This window comes from Neofelis nebulosa, chromosome 12, assembly GCF_028018385.1.
Source record: "Neofelis nebulosa isolate mNeoNeb1 chromosome 12, mNeoNeb1.pri, whole genome shotgun sequence".
NCBI classification, from domain to species: Eukaryota; Metazoa; Chordata; class Mammalia; order Carnivora; family Felidae; genus Neofelis; species Neofelis nebulosa.
The window spans coordinates 77,089,629-77,110,089 of NC_080793.1; the positions used below are offsets into that span (position 1 = coordinate 77,089,629).

Consider the following 20,461-nt stretch of genomic DNA (forward strand, 5'->3'; position numbering starts at 1 on the left):
TGGTGTAGGAGAGACGGGAAGCAAGGGTGTGAGGGAGGGGGTTGTCCACCTGAGACACAGGAGAGGCTAGAACGGTGGCAAGCACGGAAAGAAGGGAGGGGATCCCAGAAGGGCCCATGCGGCAGAGAGGTAGAGGGCTTGAAAACTGAGGGAGGTGGGAGTCTACTGGGGAGATGCCTGGAGAAGGGCAGGCACATCCTGTGACGGGTGATCATTTCATTCCCCGTGACCGAGGGTCTGCAGCGTCGCTGCACTTGACAGAAGTTCACAGAAGCAAGGTGAAGAAAAACCATGAGCGTCTCCATCTGAGCGAGACAGAGCCAGCTTTGGTGGAGGCTCTCGTGGAGAGCTGGAGCCACGTTTGATGAGTCAGCATGAGGTCATGGTCCCATGCTGGCCAATGGTTTCTATGACTACACTTAGCCACCGTTACCAAGAGCACAGGCTGCAAGGCTCTGTGTCTACTGAGGTGTACCTGCTGGGGTGGGATGGGAAGAGGATGCTGACATTTTCCTCTAGTTTTCTTCCCTGCTGGGCTCTGGCCAACTCTAATCTTACAAGGAGAGGAAAGAGACACCCCCCCCCCCCCATTTGAAGGCAAGAGATCAGGCCAAACGGTGTCCTGGACAAGCTCCGAGAAGATTCTGACCCACAGAAAGGAAGAACAGAATAAATCCTAATTATGGGTTGAGGGTTGAGGATAAGGGGGAGAGAAAGGGAACAGGAGAGCTCAGATGTAATCTAGCCCCCTCCCAACCCCACCCGTTCACCAGGTGCAGCCCGAACACTATCTCTTGTCTGGGGACTTCTAGGTTCATCGATTCTATGCCCTCAGTTGGAGGAACTACTCCTGCCTCTGAAATTCCATCATTACCTCGCATGCCATTTCACTCCACTTGTGCTGTTTTATGTGAACCCGTATGTGTGTTTCCTTCTTTATCCTCTTAGATCCTCAATTCTGGAAAGGCAAAATGTGTGTCTGAACCGTTCTTTTTGTAATATGCCCTCCCCCAGACTAGTTTCATGCTTTCCGTATGGTTCTGGGACTGAAATGTTTGTTGAACTCCTACTTTAAAGAGTAACCTGGTAAACGAACTGAGTACCGTAGAAGCTACATCCGTCAAAGCTCACGGGAAGCTGTTTTGGAAACCTCAGGTGGATATTGGAATGTTTAGGTGCAGTTCTGCCTGTGGACAGAGATCTTTCAACATCTCTTTTAGTCCAAAAATTCACAAAGGAACACAGGCTTTCTATACCAGGATTTAGTGCTGTCTGAACCCAACACGGAAGCTCCATTTCGAAAGCCGCCAATGCCCGTGAAGCAAGAGAACCTTTTATTCAAAGAGGAATAAAAATGTTTCTTAGCAAATTCATTTTTCTACAGCCAACTCCCAGAAATACCCAGGCAAGGTTGATGAAACTGGAAGTTCCAGAAATAGCTCTTCCTAAAATAAAAGAGGAGTGAAACCAACCTAATGTGATCTCAAGAGAGAAGCTGTGTAAGAGGGAGGTTAGGAGGGCAGGTAAGATGGAAATGATGGGAGAGCTGAAGATTTTTGATCCAGGGGAAGGCTAGTATTGATAACTGAAAGAAAGCTTGGGATGGAGCGAAACCCCATAGGAAAGTTTTCTTTGTGCCTTAGACTAAATTCAGGGATGATCAAAGATCATGCCCTTGATATAAGGCCTGAGACTGGGTTTGACATAAATGGCCGTCACCAAATTTTCCACGTACTTACCAGTTTATAGGCTCAAGGCTTGTTTCTAACTAGCTTGATGGGGAAGGTGACTGGTCTCAGGCTATTACTTTTATTTCCCAGTCCTAACTGTTATTCGCTGGCATGGTAACTAGGAAATGCGAGTGATATACCAGACAGAGTTTTGGAATCTCCTGTAATGCTATAATTCCGTGAACAATTATTCAAAAGCAGAAGCACCTTTTCTCCCTACATATCCGTCTACCTGTCACGATGAAGACATGGCAATGTAAAAGAGGTAGCTGAATGAACCCGAGCTCTCTGGAAAGCTGGCATAGCTGTACGATACCCAAATACGTCTCTCGGGAGAGTATGAAATTAATCAAGTCCCGTAAATTAGCTTCATGGGATGTAATTATACTATGCAGTGGGACGTGTGTAAGTAAAGGTGATGGATTCCTTGTCTCAGTCTCAAGGGGCCTGACTTGGGCTTCCCTCTTTGCCCCTCCTAGAAACAGTAGAAGGCCTTTCTTGGAGCTAGGTGTACTAGTGGAAAAGAGCAGACAATATACTCGTTTGCTTGAGCTGCCGTAACAAAGCATCATCAACTGGCTGGCTTAAACAACAAAAATTAATTTTTTCCCGATTCTAGAGTCTGGAAGTCCAAGATCAGGATATCGGTGGGGTTGGTTTCTTCTGAGGCCCTTGTCCTTGGCTTGGAGATGGCTGCTTTCTCCTTGTGTCTTCACATGGTCTTCCTTCCACGTGTGTGTCCTACTCTCCTCTTCTTGTAAGGACACCAGTCGTATGGGCTCAGGGCCCACCCAAATGACTCCATTTGAACTTCATTACCTCTTTAAAGTATTTATTTCCAAATATACTCCATTCTGAGGTACTGGGGATTAGAATTTCATAACATGAATTTTAGAGGACAAAATCCAGCCCGTAACAGTTACCTTAGAAATGTGATAGTGGATGTGCTGAAAATTCCTGTTGATTCCGTGATTGGCGACTGGCCCCCATGCGTCATTTGCCATACTCCTGTGCTGAGTCTAAAGGTCACGTCGGGGGTTTCATGACCATCTTGGTGACTCACAGTGAATATGGGAGGCCTAGTTTAGCCCCGAATAATCGTACTATATTATTATTTGCGTGTTTAACTTATATTTATGGCAATACATTTATTTATATTGATATTTAATTATCATGACAATTAAATACTGTAAGAGCAATACTAAATATTATAACATAACACAAGTCATAGTAAATAATACAACTTTTGCCAAACATTTTACTCATTATCTCTTTGAAATCTTACATCATCTCCCCTAACAAACCCAATTTGTGGATGACGAAATGGGGTTGATACCTTTGGCCCCGCTATGATAGGTTGCCTCCCTAGTTTTGGTCATTCTGGGTTTTTTTAAAGTTTTATTTCTTTATTTTAAGAGAGAGAGAGAGAGAGAACTAGTGGAGGAGGAGCAGAGAGAGAGAATCCCAGGCAGGCTCCATACTCAGCGCTCAGTGCAGAGCCTGACATGGGACTCGAAGTCACAGACCATGAGGTCGTGATCTGAGCTGAAATCAAGGGTCAGGGGCTTAACCGACTAAGCCACGTAGGCGCCCCCGAGCATTGGTTTTTCTTAAACTGGTCTGAAAGTCTACAGAGAAATTCCTTGCAGGAGAATGAGGTTGAGGGTGGAGGCATGAAGGAAGTTCTTTCCAGCTTTGAACTGAGGACATAAGGGAGTTCAGAATCTTCGGACACCTTAGATGTGATCTGGAATTTTCCCATTGCCAAGAGGCCAGCTAACCTGGATCTGTTACGCCCTAACCCTTGGCAAGATGGAGGAAAGAGGAAAAGAGAAGTGGAGGCAGGGATGGGGATTAGGGATTCTGGAGCTGCCCTGGAGTGAGTATGTAGCCAGCTCCTTCTCCAGTTTGATATAGTCCCATGTATCTAGTTTTGCTTTTATTGCCTGTGCTTTTGGTATCATATCCCAGAAATTGTTGCCAAATCCACTGTCATGAAACTTCCCCCCCCCTATGTTTTCTTCTGGGAGTTTTACAGTTTTAGGTCTTACATTTAGGTCCTAATCCCTTTTGAGTTAATTTTTGTATATGGTATATGGTAGGGGTCCACCTTCATTCTTTTGCTTGTGGATATCTAGTTTTCTCCGCACCATTTGTTGAAGAGACTGCCCTTTCCCTATTGTGTGGTCTTGTTATTCCTATCAAAAACCATTTGACCAGGGACGCCTGGGTGGCTCAGTCGGTTAAGCGTCCGACTTCGGCTCAGGTCATGATCTCGTGGTTCGTGAGCTTGAGCCCCGCGTCGGGCTCTGTGCTGACAGCTCAGAGCCTGGAGCCTGTTTCAGATTCTGTGTCTCCCTCTCTCTCTCTGACCCTCCCCCATTCATGCTCTGTCTCTCTGTGTCTTGAAAGTAAATAAACGTTAAAAAAAAAAAAAATTAAAAAAAAAACAACAACATTTGACCACAGGTGCCTGGCTGGCTCAATCATTAGGGCAACCCTGATCTCAGGGTTGTGAGTTTGAGCCCCACGTTGGGTGTAGAGATTACGTAAAAGTAAAATTTTTAAAAATTATTTGACTGTATAGGCATGGGTTTATTTCTGGAGTCTCTGATCTGTTCCATTGGTTTATATTTCTGTCCTTATGTTGGCATTGTACTGTTCTGATCACTATAGCTTTGTAATAACTTTTGAAATCAGAGAGTGTGAGACCTCCAACTTCAGTCTTCTACTTCAAGATTGTTTTGGCTATTTGAGGTCCCTTGAGATTCCATATGAATTTTAGGACAGATTTCTCTATTTATTAAAAAAAAAAATATCTTGGAATCCAAGGCACCTGCTTTTGAAAATCACTTTTCTATTATAACTTTTAGCAAAATTACCGAAATAATAACAGCAATATCTAACCTTCTGTAGCATAAACTGTGACATGTGAACAGGTCAAGCAGTGTTCTCTATCCTTACCTAAATCAACTCATTTAATCCTGACAACTCCCTATGTAAGTAGTGTTACCTACCCTGTTTACAGACGAGGAAACTGAGGCACGTAGGAATTCTGTAACTTCCCTAAGGTCACACTTTTTTTTTTTTTTAACGTTTTTGAGAGAGAGAGAGACAGAGTGCAAGTGGGGGAGGGGCAGAGAGAGAGAGAGGAGACACAATCGAAAGCAGGCTCCAGGCTCCAAGCTGTCCACACAGAGCCCGACGTGGGGCTCGAACCCATGAACCATGAGATCATGACCTGTGCTGAAGTTGGATGCTTAACCGACTGAGCCACCCAGGCACCCCTAAGGTCACACTTTTTTTATATTAAAGTATAATTAACGTACATCGTTTGTTAGTTTCAGATGAACTATGTAATGACTTGACAATTCCATACATGACTCAGTGATCATCACAAACCCCCTTTATCTATCTCACCCTTCCCCCCAGCCACCTCCCCTGTGGCAACCGCACTGGTTTGTTCTCTGTATTTAAGAGTCTGGTTTTTTGTTTGTCTCTTTTTCTTTGTTTTTTGTTTTGTTCCTCAGATTTCACATGAATGAAATCAAAGGTATATGTCTTTCTCTCATCGGCTTGTTTCACTTAGCGTTATACTCCCTACCTCCATCTGTGTTGTTACAACTGGCAGGGTGTCATTTTTTGATGGCTGAGTAATATTTCACACTTATATATGAAGGTCCCACTTTTCAAAAGGTCGGAGCCAGGATCCAAACACAGGCTGTCTGACTCAGCTGCGATGGTGGGAGAAGAATCACTACGACAGAGCAGTTCAGGCTGCATTTGCTGGGCTCTGGGGAGATACAGTCCAAGATGTGTGGAGAGGCTCACATATCACGCTGGGCTAAGTTTCAGAGCCGTGCTTGGAAAATTTTGTTCGGCATTAACGTGTTGAGAGAGAGAGAGAGAGAGAGAGAGCGAGAGAAAATTTAAAAAACAGAAAAAAGGAAAGAAAGTTTCCTTGGTTTACCTTTGTGAGGTACACAAAAATCAGATTTATTTTCTCTGGGACATCTCAGAGTCTGTGACAGGTTCACATGTGTCATAAAATTTCAAAAGGAGGGTATGATACATGGTGTTTCCCAATCTTAACCTGGCACAAAGCCCTTTTGTATAGATCTGTGGAACCTCTTCTTTGGCACAGGCTTTGGGATATGGTGGCTTAAAAAAATGACAGGAAGCTTCCCTTCTGTCTCTTTCGCCACTGGGACAGTTTGGAACACTCAGGTACAATTCCTTCCTGTGTGTCCATTTCTTTTCCTTTTTTTTTTTTTAAACGTTCATTTATTTTTGAGAGAGAGAGAGAGAGGCAGGGCACGAGCAGGGGAGGGGCAGAGAGAGAGGGAGACGCAGAATCAGAAGTAGGCTCCAGGCTCTGAGCTGTCAGCACAGAGCCTAATGCGGGTCTCCAGCTCACAAACCCTGAGATCATGACCTGAGCGGAAGTCAGACGCCCAACCGACTGAATCACCCAGGTGCCCCATCTGTGTGTCCATTTCTGCGTGTGTCCCTGTCGGTCTCAGGCCTGAACTCATGGGGAGCTGACTGCAGGAATGGATTCCAGAAATCTGCCTGTATCTTGCCATAGCCTGCTGCCTGGGGTCACTGGGGTCGGAGGGGTGACTCTATTTTAATTCGCAGCCAGTCACTGGGTGGGAATGAAAAAATGAAGGAGCCTTATGCTAGAGGAAAGCAAGGAAAAACTGAGCCATCGGGAAGGAAACCCAGAAAATAAAAATGGGATGGTGTTACCAAAGGTACAGGATACTGGAACATCCATCAGGTATTTTATTCAACAAATACTCGCTGGGGGCAGGCTGTGAGTGGTGCCCTCAGCACCCCTGGGATTTTATGGGGAACACAGTACCAGCTGGCTCTTTAGAAGCTGACAGTCAGCCCATCCAGAAGGAAATATTTCTCTTCTCCGCCTCAGTTTCTTCATTTGAGAACCAGAAACAATGACTTAAAGGGACGCTACCCAAAGACGATGTTGATTTCAAAAGTACGAAAACTTTCGGAGGCGGAAAAATGCTACGCGAATCAAGTTTTTTCTTTTTCTTTAAGGAAAAGAAAATACACGAAGTCGTGGAATTTTCAGAACCAAAAATAGGGGGAGATTTTTTTTTAATTTTTTTTTTTTAACGTTTATTTATTTTTGAGACAGAGAGAGCCAGAGCATGAACAGGGGAGGGGCAGAGAGAGAGGGAGACACAGAATCTGAAACAGGCTCCAGGCTCTGAGCTGTCAGCACAGAGCCTGACGCGGGGCTTGAACTCACGGACCGTGAGATCATGACCTGAGCCGAAGTCGGACGCTTAACCCACCAAGCCACCCAGGCGCCCCTTTTTTTTGTTTTTTAAAGACACAAGATGCAAGACTAAAACACAAAAAGCCACACACCTACGGAAATAAACACAGAAACAGTCAGGAGCCCAAGGCCAAGACTAGACCACGGGAACAGGGAAACTATCAAAAGGCAGAGTTCAGATACTGACTGTAAAAGATGGGTAGAATGAGATAAACTGAAGAGAAAACACGTTGCCGCAAGAAGCAGGCAGTGGCTGGGCGTCTTTTATTTTGATGTCCCTACCGCTTGCACGGCCCAGACCTCCAGAGATACTTGTGAGGAGGAACGGATATGATAGACGTGTGGCCGGAGGGGGCCGCCTGTCATGGTGGGCTGCTCGGAGGCTGGGCTTCTCCGCCTTTCTTCGGTGACGCTGACATTCCATGTTTCTGTGTATGCCTACGGCTTCCTACACTTTATTTTGGGAGACGTTGAGATCCCTGGTACTATGGCTGGGGGACGTGACAGCGTCGTATTGCTACTGATAAACAGCTGAAAGTACTACTTAGTGAGCACTTAATTTTTCTAGCGTTAACTTGACTTTGCCCAAGAGAAGATTTCCAGAAACTCTTATAGAATCTAATTATTCTTACATTACCTCTTTGTTTTAGAATGCCACACATGCTGATGTTTTAAAAATGGAAACAACACAGAAAAGTAAATGAATAAAAAGCAAAAGGCCCCTTTTTCCCATACCTAACTCCATATGGATAACTGCTATTAATAGCTTATGTCTATTCCTTCTAGAATTTGGCTGTGCCTAAACATATGTATCAGTGTGCATAACTATACAAATATTATTCTAAACGTGCCATGTTGAGATTTCATTTCTTTATTAAATATATCTGAGATGCCATTTCGTGTCAATGCATTTACATTTTTTTTTTTTTGCATTGATATATCCTAATGAATTTTGTGCCCTGTTCAATCACTCTTCTATTAATGGGCATCTAAGCTATCCCTTACATTTTTGTAAAAAAAAATAAATCACTTAAGTAGAAAATTTCCTTTAGTCAGTGAACGGACAAGTTGGGTCCAAGGCTAAGGGCACAGTGGTGCAAAGTAGCCCATATGACAGTGAAAGAGACGGCAAGACGCTCTCGACAGTTGGGTTGGATGCTTCTCCCAAGGCCTCCTGAAAGATGAGCCACTTGTTGCCAAACTCAACCATCACCCTAGCCTATGTGAGCAGAAGATTAGGGGAAAGGAGAGTGAAGGAATTTTCAAGAGTCTTTGCTGGTTAGGAATAGTGGGGTGAGTCTTTTTCTGCCCCTCCAAAGCCAAGTGAGGGTTGCTCCAAGGGGGTCATGGGTAAAGATTCAGAATACCTTCCATGGTGTTCATCCCACTCCCAGCTGGCGGTCTACGTGTGTGTGTGTCCTGAGGAAAGTGGCAAGGGCTGGCCTGAGCTACCACAGTGTGACGGGGTAGGGCGGTACAGGATTCCTGTGCATACAGTGACCCCACAGATCATAGTGGACTTGAGTCATTTTTAGAGCACCCCACCTGTTATGCGCCGAATTGTGTCTCCACCCACTCCCCCTACACACAAATTCATATTAAAGCCTAATCCCTAGCATCTCCCATTTGGAGATGGTGGTCTTTAAAGAGATATTTAAGTTGAAATGAGGTCATTAAAAATGGGACCCTAGTCTGATATGATCGATGCTTTTTTTTTTTTTTTTTTTAAACGTTTATTTATTTTTGAGACAGAGAGAGACAGAGCATGAACAGGGGAGGGGCAGAGAGAGAGGGAGACACAGAATCCGAAACAGGCTCCAGGCTCTGAGCGGTCAGCACAGAGCCTGACTCGGGGCTCGAACTCACGGACCGTGAGATCATGACCTGAGCGGAAGTCTGCCGCTCAACCGACCGAGCCACCCAGGTGCCCCCGATCGATGCTTTTATAAGAAGTGGAGATTAGGATACAGACACACATTAAGGTGAAGAATACGAGAGGACACAGGGAGAAAGTGGCCATCTCCAAGCAAAGGAGAGAGACCTCAGAAGGAACTAACCCTGCTGACACCTTGCTCTTGGACTTCTAGTTTCCAGAATTGTGAGAAATCTGTTGTTTAAGGCACCCAGGCCGTAGTCTTTGTTAGGGCAGCCTTCCCGGCAGACTAATATGCCACCCAAGGTGAGAAGGCCCCAACCAGAGGCCGTGTCAGGAGCTGAGGACGTAGTGAAGCCGTGGTCAAGCCAGGTCTCCGGTACCAGAGGAGAGGGCACTGGGGAGTCCCCATGGGACCTCAAAGAGCTCAAGCAAGGGAGCAGAGGCCGGGGGCTAGAGAGAACTGAGCCGCTTCCCAGAAACTGGGCTGGGGAGAGGCGTGGGAGTGGAAATACACCCCAGCGTCTCCCAGCCCCCACTGCACCCTCCCACCTACTCAGCCCCTTCCCTGGGTCTAAGCTGTCTAAGTAGAAGGAGGGAGGGAAGAGCCCTTCCTATCCTGAGCTCCCTGAGGCCCAGCTTTGGGCGGTACCACTAGGAGAGTGAAGTGAAGGAGATTGGATTTTGAGATGAGAAATTAGCAGTTCTAAGCTGAATTGGATTTTAACAACTGAAAGTGACAAGCTAAAAGGAAGCGGGAACGTTCAGCTGTTTTGTATTTGTATCACCATCAAATTCATACCCCTCAAAAAAACCCCGGGTTCTTTTATTACGGTAAACATCTTTTTACATATATCATACATTCTTATAATTGGAATGGCTGGTCAGAAGCCACCTGCAGTTACCATTTTGATGCATAAAGCTCCAAACTGTACCTCCAGTTAAACTCTTTATACTCACGCAACCCTAGTTGGGGGTGCTGCTTGCACAAAACATTAAAGCTTCACAATTTTTAGAAGCATACGTACCCGACTTTGAGAACGGAAATTTTATCCAAGTTGTTTTCACGCCAACTATAGCCTCCAAGGTCAAGTCCAGTCTGCTTGCTACCCAATTTTGTACCTAAAGGTTTAGTGGAGCACAGCCGCACCCCTTCGTTTACATTTTCTTTATGGCTGCTTTTGTGCTACCGCAGTGTTGCCTAGTCTCCCCAGAGACTGTGTGGCCTTCAGAACCTAACATGTTTAACATCTGGCCCTTTACAGAAAAACTTTGCTGAGCCCAGCTCTAGAGAGGTCAGACTCAAAGCCTCTACCACACCCTGTGGGTCAGCAAATATAATTGCTTGAGCACCAGTTGGAAGAGTATCTATGGAGGCTCCTGTTCATATTTCTGGCGTCTGAGTGTGTCCCCTCTTTTTTTTTTTTAATATTTTTTTTTTATTTTTTTGAGACAGAGAGAGAGAGAGCATGAGCAGGGGAGGGGCAGAGAGAGAGAGGGAGGCACAGAATCCGGAAGCAGGCTCCAGGCTCCGAACTGTCAGCACAGAGCCCGACGTGGGGCTCGAACTCACGGACTGTGAGACCATGACCTGAGCCGAAGTCGGATGCTCAACCGACTGAGCCACCCAGGCGCCCCTGAGTGTGTACCCCCTTGAACGTCTGAGGGAAAGGAAGTAAAATTAAGTCAGGGAAGCCATTGCGTTGTGCTGTGGGGGAGAAGAACCCTCGTGAGCGTATCTCCTCAGGCAAGGGGAGGGCAGAGAGGTCTCCACAAAGGATAAATTCCAGGTAGTGTTGAGCTGGTGAGGTGGGGGGGTGGGCAGGATTGTAGGAGCCTGGGCCAAATGCCGTCACTTGGTCATCTGCAGAAGCCGTCGTCTCCAGCAACTGAAGACCGGCTTCAATTCTAAAGACCAACAGTTGTCCATATCTCCTCCCCACCCTTGGTGAGAACCTCTCCCTTGCTTAGCCACGCCCACACTCACATGCTCCTAATATCAGGAAGGAGCCTTTAATTTTTTTTTTTAATTTTTTTTTTTTTTTATTTTAGAGAGAGAAAGGGAGCATGTGAGTGAGGAGAGGGGCAGAGGGGGAGAGGGAGGGAGAGAAAGAGAGAGAGAGACAGAGAGAGACAGAGAGAGAGAGAGAGGCAGGGAGAGAGAGGGAGAAAGAGGAAGAAAATCCCAAGCAGGCTCCTTGCTCAGCAGAACCTAATGGAGGGCTCGATCCCACAACCCTGGGATCATGACCTGAGCCAAATCAAGAGTTGGATGCTCAATCCAGGAGCTTTTATTGTTGAGGTAGAGGGCTCAGTAAATGCTACCAGGTGATTTTTACCTAATTATGTTTAGAGCAATTGCTTCTTTATAATGTCATTTCTGTAAGGCTCAACTAACTTTTCTAAATTATGTTTTAAAGAAACCTAACTTGTTAACAAAAGTAAGTTGTCGGTAGAGAATTTTGATGACCAAGTTCTGATACGTCGTGAGATATCGGGAGGAACATTTCACCAGAAAAGCAGGGAGCCTTCACATCTAAAGGCGCTTATTCAATAGTTATTTCTCCTTCTCCCCTACGTGCTAGGCTCTGTGCTAAGCACCACATGAAGTCTTTTGCCTATGTGGAGGGAGGGATAGGAGTGGGGAGGCATGGCGGGCTGGGGGAGTAGACAAGTTATGAACAGGTGATTGTAAAAAGTATGAAAACTATCCAATGTGAAGTGAGCACAGGAAACTATGGCCCCTGACCCATCTGTGTGCATTGGGGGTGAGATCGGTACCTGAGATGTCCAAGGGGAGTAACAGAAGACGAGCAAGATTAGCAGGACCAAGTAGGGAGTGGGCAATAAGAAAGGAGGCTCTGATTTGGCATGCGGCGGGGGGACAGACCAGGAAGGCCTCGAGACCTTTCCCTTCAGGCAGTGGGGAGCACTGAAGGGATTTAAACAAGAAGGTGAGATTGAGACAGATATTCAGTCAGTGATCTGGAGGGCGTGGGGAGGAAAATCAGAAAGAGAAAAGGGGAAACGGGTTTCCGCAAGGAAGCAATGGACTTGAGCGTTTACCCATTGGCATAAGTGGCATTAGCGGTGAGAATGGACAGGAGAGGTGAGGCGAAGCCAAGGGACTGGATGGTCACCTGGATTGGGAAGAAATGGTTAGAAAAGAAGGGGAAGTAAGAACGAGTGTTGGTTTGGAGGTTTGCGTGCTCAGGTAATAGCTAGAGACATTCACTGGGACGTGGGATGTGGCAGCTTGCTTTTACTGGATGATAAAGTATCTCAACATTTAGCAACACAACAAATATTACATATCACAAGTACATTATAAATATCAATAACATTATATATTATATACATATAAATAACAAATCTATCACAAATACCACACAACAGATATTATTCTTTCACGGTGTCTGTGTGTCAGAAATTCAAGAGTGTGATCAACTAGGTGGTTCGGATTCTGGAAGTTGCTGCCAAGGCATCAGCTGGGGCTACGGTCATTCGAAGGCTCGATGGGGGCTGGAGGAACTTTTTCCAAGTGGGTCACTCACATGGCTATTGGCAGGTGACCTCAGTTCCTTCCTGGATTTGAACTAGAAGCCTCAGTTCCTCACCAATGGATATCTCCCTAGGGCGGCTCGAGTGGCCTTACAACACAGCAGCAGACCTCTCCCAGTGAATGACCCGAGAAAGAGCAGAGAGGAAGCCACGCTGCTTTTTAGGACCTACTCTCAGACATCACACGCTGTCCCTCCTGCTTCATTCTGTTCTTTAGAAGCAAGTCACTAAACTCGATCCAACCTTAAGGGAAGGGGAATTAGGCTTCCACTTTTGCAAGGAGCGTCAAAGAATTTGTGGACGTTTTTTAAAACCACCCCAGAGACTATAGGATGTGGCTCATCTGTGGGGAGGAAGATGCTGGATACCGTTTTGCGCCTGTGGAGTTGGAGACGCCTGGGAGTCATTCAGGCTGTGGACGGAGAGTCCCTTCATGAACAACTACATTCCCGTCCTCAGGGTGAGATGATGTCGCTTAATTTCATCATCTCAACAACACACAAATGACTGATCTGTATCAAGGTCTTTGAAAACACACGAAGAGACAAGGGCATAAGCTTCCCAGGCAGGAGGTGGAATTCTCCACGCATCTCCACTCCCGGCCAACGGTTCCGTTGTTACTAAATGCAAATGGTTGCAAAGGATTTCATAATCGTTAAAAGCAAATGGCGGGAAGCGATAGGATGGTCTTCTTTTCCTGCTCGGTGTTCCTCAACTTTAGTGTTCCTAAGATTTATTGTAAAGGATTTTATACACAGAGGATTTCAACCACATACGTTATAATTTAGGGAACAGCTCAAGAACCTTATCCAAGGGCCATTTGGACCACAAGTCACCTTTGCCACCTGCAGACTTTTAGAATCTGACCCTGGGTAAGGAGACTGCATTGTGTTCCTCTCCTCTGAGGACCCGAGAAATGATGGCACGGCTTGTGGGTTTCTGCAGAATCTCTAGAGAAGTTGGTATCTGGGCGAGGGCCCAATGTTTGTGTCTTTCACTTTGTCATCCGCTTTCCCTGTCATCACCCCTTTCTTATCTGCCTCCGCTGGCTGGCCCCTAGGGGCCACAGCGCTTATCTGTTCTAGGGTAAGGAAGCTCAGCTGAGCAGCTAATTGTTGCCAAGAGCCTCATTTTATGGGCTGAAACCCAGTTTCCTGTTGTGGGACCTAAGCTCCCTTCCTTTCCTTGGGATCAGCGTGATTAAGCGGAGTGTGAAACCCAGGGCAGCCTCTCTGGCTTGCCTCCCACTTGAGTAATTTGGTAAGTGCCCTGGGGTTCACAACATGGCACCCATTCTTACCTTAAATTGTGCAGCCTACTTTATCAGACAAGAATCCTGAAACGGCAGTCCTCCAACCTGTGGGCTTTAAAGGGCTAATTTACCTACTTAACAAAGGAAGGCCAGCACCTCATGAAAAGTTTTGTTTGGTTTTTCTTTTTTCCCTGTCTCGCCGTTTCTAGAGGAAGCCACTTGAACAGTCCGGTATATCTTACTTGACCAGAAGGAAACCGGGAGAATTTTTTTAGAAACTCTGACATAAAGGAACTTTCTCTTTATGTAATCATTTCCCCCAAAATAGCCAAATATAACCATATGATATTTTTCTAAAGAACAATTAAGGTCTTAATCTGCTGTCCTACCTCTATGGGGCTATATTTTTTAGTGGCCAATCTTACAAGAATGATTATACTCCAAAAGGGTTGCTGCGTACTTCTGGGTGTTTATGCCCGTCAGAAAACATTACCATCTAGAAATGCTAGGGGTGTGTGTGTGTGTGTGTGTGTGTGAGACAAATCTTGGTTCCCTGCTCCTTTCCTATTAAAAAGAACCTGATCTCAGGCAAGGCTAGTCCTACAACAACAGTTAAGTCCTTCCAGATTCAGTCATGCTGGAAGGATATAAAATGTAGAATGGGCTTACCTCTGTACCTGGTCTAAGAAGTGCGTTTCACTGTGTCCAAAAGTTTTGTGTTTGCGGTCATTCACTAGATGACTGCCTAGTGCCATGCGACTGCATACTAGCTGCTTTATGAAGTCCCAGAAATACAAAATCAACCAATGCACGTGGAATCCACTCTCAAACTGGAGAATCACTTATGTCACTGTCCCCCTGAGTTGGTATTCATGATCCTGAGAGGTGGTACACAGATTTAATACAAATAGCATCGAATCACATAAGAGCGCGGTTCTTTTTTGGCTTCCTGGGTTGAGTTGAACTCCGGGAATTCAGTCCGTTTGATTTTCTAATATCCGAATTCAAAACGATTTGTTTTCTTCTAGGAGTTTCCTTAGCTGCCTTCACAACTTTTGTTTCATGGAGCTTTGTTGTCGGTTATTTACAAATGGGTTTTTCGGTTTCCAAATTGTCTTTTCATGATTGATTTCTAGATGTATGTCCCTGAAGTCAGAGATTATGGCACATGTGATTTTGACTTCTGGTATTTTGTGAGACATTCTATATAGTCAGTTTTTGTAAGTTTGAAAAAAAAATTGTGTACTTTTATTGAGCACAGATCTATTAGATCAAGCTATATTATTATATTCAAATCTATATCTTTATGCCTTTTTTTTTCAGATTGGTTTATAAATTCTTGAGAAGTCTATTGAAATATTCCCACACAAAATTAATTTTTCTTTTTTTTAATTTTTTTTTCAACGTTTTTTATTTATTTTTGGGACAGAGAGAGACAGAGCATGAACGGGGGAGGGGCAGAGAGAGAGGGAGACACAGAATCGGAAACAGGCTCCAGGCTCCGAGCCATCAGCCCAGAGCCTGACGCGGGGCTCGAACTCACGGACCGCGAGATCGTGACCTGGCTGAAGTCGGACGCTTAACCGACTGCGCCACCCAGGCGCCCCTAAAATTAATTTTTCTTATAACTTACATTCAATGTTTGTTTTATTTTGGGGCTGTTGTTGAAGGCATATAGGTTCTGGATTATTGTATCTTCTGAAGAGTTATTTCTTTTACTGTGAAATAATAACTTTCGTAAAGTTTAATAATGCTTTTCTGCCTAAAATGTATCTTGTTTGATATCAGTAGTGTGATGCTTGCTTTCCTGTGGTTAATATTTTTCTGACAGTTTTTATGTCACTTTATTGTCAACCCTTCTGCCTCATTATATATTTTTTAATGTTTATTTTTGAGGACAGAGAGCACAAGAGGGGGAGGGACAGAGAGAGAGGGAGACACAGAATCGGAAGCAGACTCCAGGCTCCAAGCTGTCAGCACAGAGCCCGACATGGGGCTCAAACCCGCAGACCGTGAGATCATGACCCAAGCTGAAGTTGGACGCTTAACTGACTGAGCTACCCAGGCGCCCCTTTTCTGCATTATTATTTTTAGAAGTTCCTTTTTGAAGCAGCCTGGCTAGTCAGGGTAAGTGACACTACCAGCTAAGCCCGACAGCCTCAGATCTCAGTGCTTTCATACAAGAAAGGTTGAAAAATTATTCCTTAATCGCTACAATCTCTTTCATATTGTTCCTTTTCAGCAGGGGGACTTTTATTGCCAGTTCCTCTGTCTACTGCATCTGATGGCAATCCCTCATAGTGTTTTTTCCCTTGTGTAGTTTGTAGTTTGAGTTTTTTGGCTTTGGGGTTTTTTTGGTGTGAGCTCATCTTTCAGAGAGATGAGATTTAATTTTAATCTCTTGACTTGGGTTACCTACATCATTCGGGTAATATAAATTGAAACATGCTTGGCATACAAGTGCATGCCTAATTCTTACAGATTGCTTCTCATTTTCCATCCAAGATTCCAGGCAGACTTGCTTTCCAAGGCCAGAGACTAGAGTTTCCTCTCATCCCCTTTTCAGTAAGGGGGCCGTTCTTTAAGGTCCACCGCTTTCTTTAGAAGTTCTGATCTAGGCCTTTCTTCCAGCACCTGGAGGTCACTTCTCCTGGGGAGCCCTAAAGCCTGTGTCCAGTCCAAAATCCTGTGGGCTACTTTCCCATCAGCTTTCTGGAGTAACTCTGTTTCTGTCACCTGGGGATTTCCCTTGGTTTCTTTCAAGTTTGGAAATGTATTAATTACTTTTTTGCTGCTTTATCTTCTACAGCATTTCTTTGTATTTATAATGATACAGGGCTATACTTTTCCAGACACTAGTCTTTTTTTTTTTTTTAACAGAGTGAAAGTCTTGAGTGAAAGCCTTGGGGTTTCTACCTTGAATTTAATAGCATCATTTTAGTTTTATTACATTTCACTTATGTGACAATTTTAGGCAAGTGACACTAAGTTTCCATATATACCTGATACAAACCTTCCTTTCAAAATAAATTTACTTAACTAACATAAGTCAATTTAAAGAAAAGCATTAAGCAAATTAACAGGCGCTAGATGGAAAAACCATCAAGATGATATAGAAATACTCGAGTTTAAAAAATAGTTGAAAGCATTTGATGCCCTTCTGAACATTAAAAATATTCTTTTGTGTGTGAGTAACCCAGACAAGATGTGTATCATCCGCATGAGCCTAGGTTGAGAAGGTGGGAAATGGAATTCCCAAATTAGGGCAGAGTGAGAGTCAGATACTCCCTTCAAAATGAATAATAAAGGCCAGCTGTACTAGTCAGAATGGGCTGGATTAGGATGTGGTAACAAAGAAACTCAACATCTTCGGGCAAACCACAACAAAAATTCCTTTCTTCTTTACATAGTCTGTGAGGTTTAGTGGGGGCCTCTGCTCCTCATAGCCACAACCTGACAGAGTCCCAACTCAACCACCAAGAAGGGAAGCAGCCCATGATACCTACGCACTGGCTCCTACCTAATTCTTCGGCCCAGAAGTGACACCTACCACTTCTGGTCTCATTCCCTATGTCGGAGCAAATCACCTGACCACCCGAATTTCAAAGGAGAGCAGGAAAGTCCAATTTTACCATGTGGCCAGAAGGCCAAGAACCAGAAATATTTGGTGGAGAGCAGTAACGAGTAGAAAACCATCCAGCAAACAAACAGTCTTGGATCCATCCTCTAGACGGAGACGTGGAGCTGAGCATCTGTTTGAGAGGTCAGCCATAGTAGAGTCCCACTTGTATTTTACAATTCCCTCAGCCTCTTTGGCGACTCCATTCTGTAGACAGAATACCCCAAATTGAGTATGGCTATGGATGGATGAGGAAAAATATTTACCTTCACGCTGAACGGATTTGTTACCTAATAGATCCCGAGAGGCATCCACTATTGAGCTTAAGTCTGTCTTGCTCAACTGCCAGCTACTCTGGTTGGCCACGTCATTTCTATAAATATTTACAGATCCAAGGCATGAATGTGGTTGAAGTATTTACAATGAACACAACTAGTGTTTCTTTCAGGTTTTTGCCTCTAGGCTATTTTGGTTCAACTTTCCTTCTCTGTCCCCATGGTTTCCTAAAATGACCCTATGGCCTTCTGTAATAGCCATGGTCTGAGAGTCCCTCTTTTCTGATCACCCCTGACTACAACCTTCAGTTTTCCCTTCCCCCTCTGCATGCTACTGCTGGCTTTCTAGCACCTTCTTAACAGGATCCCTGCTCTGTGTTGCCAAAAAGTATTGAGAGACAAAGGCTCTATTCACTAACGTCAGTGAGTTCAGAGCACTAATGGAGTCTATGGAGATTTATGTCATACTGAAATTTTCTCTCGCCTGGGTTAATACCCAACCTTAATTGTATTTTGTCCAACAATGGCACATACTTCAGTTAAATCACAAATATTATGTCTAAAATGAGGGAATGTAATACGTTAAACTTAGTCAATGCTAATTTACAGAGTACTCACATGTGTATTATATTTATTCTCCATAGTCCCTGGGACATTAGGTATTTATTATAATCTCGATTTAAAATCACAAAGGTGGTTGGACAGTTTTCTCAGGGCCTATCAGTTTGTCAATACTATTGGAGAATTAAAATCCAGAACTATACCCTCAGATCTGGGACTCTTAAAGTTATTCCCTGGATGTTTCCCATAACTTACAAACATTAAGAAAACCTACAAAACTATTTTATTTATTGAAGCATAGTTGACACACAGTGTTCCATTCATTTCAGGTGCACAGCATAGTGATTTGACACCTGTGTATGTTGTGCTGTGCTCACAAGTGTAGCTGCCATCGGTCACTGTTACAACACCGTTATATTCCCTGTGCTGTACCTTTCATCCCCGTGACTCACTCTTTCCATAACCGGAAGCCTGTGTCTCCCACTCCCCTTCATGCATTTTGCCCATCCCCCATTCCCTCCCCTCTGGCAATCACCAGGGTGTTCTGTGTATTTGTGGGTCTGTTTGTGTTTTTTGTTGGTTTTGTTTGGTTGGTTGGTTGGTGGGCTGATTTTTAAGATAAGTGCGATCATATGGTATTTGTCTTTCTCTGGCTGATTTCACTTAGCACGATACCCTCCGTGCTCATCCATGTTGCCGCAAATAAAACCTACAAAAATTTGAGACTGATACTATTTACCTATTTTAAAGCCCTCATATTTATTTTTGGGCTAAGGCCAAGCACCCTTATGTGCACCTTTGCGTGCTCTATGAAATAGGTACAGCTATGATGTCTTTTTTTTTTTTTTTTAAGGTTGACTCATAGAAGACTAGAGGAAATAACGTACATGTGCATTTAGGTAATTTCAAGCTCAGTAATTCAATGCATTTTTATCGGGTATTGACTTCTACCAAGTGCTGGAGACATAACAGTAGAGACAGACGTGGTTCCTGTCCCATGAAGCTTCCAGGCCAATAGAGAAGGCAGTCATAATAGATGATAGAAAGAACAACGATAATAACGGATCACGTTTTTTCCCTTTTCGGGTTACTTTTTTGGCATCATGCCTTCTCCCTCTTTTATTGGTGTCAAAATAGAGGAACAGAAGGATTGGATCATTTGTCATATGACACACAGTGAGTGATAGAACTGAGATTGGAATCCAATTGCTCTTAAATAGCAATTTACAGATACTACAGGGTGCATGTCAAGGAGAACACATACAGATTACTTCACATAACAGGGGATCGTGGTAAGGAAATCTGAAAAGCTCCACCATCATGGAAAACCGTCCCACTGGGTCCCAGGACTTTCAAACCTGGGGTCTGGCACAGGCCTTCTCTTTGCTCACCCCCCCCACCTCTATTGCTGGACAGTTGGTTTGCGGCCACCCAGTACGGTGTCTCTGTTTGACACTATTTTCCTTGTTCCTGCCAACATATTATTGCCTTTGACTCCCACACCAACCTCTTGCTCACTGTCTTTCTGCCAGGGTGCAGGAATTCGTTTTGGAGAAGACACAGGATAGAAGCCTCAGCAAGCGTATGGAGATAGAAACTCCCCGACGTTGTGTCTTTGAAGGGCTCTTTGGGGTTGATGGGTAAACGCATGGACATTCACTTGTCTCAGAGAGCAGCACTGAATTATTGGTGATAGTCACTATTTTCACCCCATCGTCCCATCTCCGCAGGAATGAGGCTCATCTGTTCTGTTCCTCTGTATCCTCAGCACATAGTCGATATTCACTACATACTTTTGAATAAATGAAGCAAGTACAGTAATCATTAGAGACGTAGAATTTTGTTTTTATCATGGTGCTTTACTGACAAGAAGAAGTTTGACTTGGGTCCTGGAGAAATTAATCATCCAGGTAAGCAGATTCCAAATTTAGTAGACACAGATTCAAGTGGAGAAAAGTGTCAGTAACAGAGAGGGAGGGATCAAATTTAGAATGCTAACACAAAGGTTTATCATGCTTAAATTTAGATTAGTGCCTCCATCACAAGGACTAACCCCAGATGAGTGAAGTTACATGGAAGGCATCAAGAAGAACAATGTATTGGGGCGCCTGGGTGGCTCAGTCGGTTGAGCGTCTGACTTTGGCTCAGGTCATGATCTCACAGCTCGTGAGTTCGAGTCCTGCGGTGGGCTCTGTGCTGACAGCTCCGAGCCTGGAGCCTGCTTCGGATTCTGTGTCTTACTCTCTCTCCGTTCCTCCCCCACTCACAGTGTGTCTCCTTTT

At 44.5% G+C, this 20,461-nt stretch overlaps 1 protein-coding gene across 7 annotated transcripts in view; it reads left to right on the forward strand.

Moving 5' to 3' along the window:
- PRUNE2 (prune homolog 2 with BCH domain) overlaps positions 1 to 20,461 on the forward strand; it is a 274,101-nt gene that overhangs the window by 213,621 nt on the left and 40,019 nt on the right. The window lies entirely within an intron of this gene.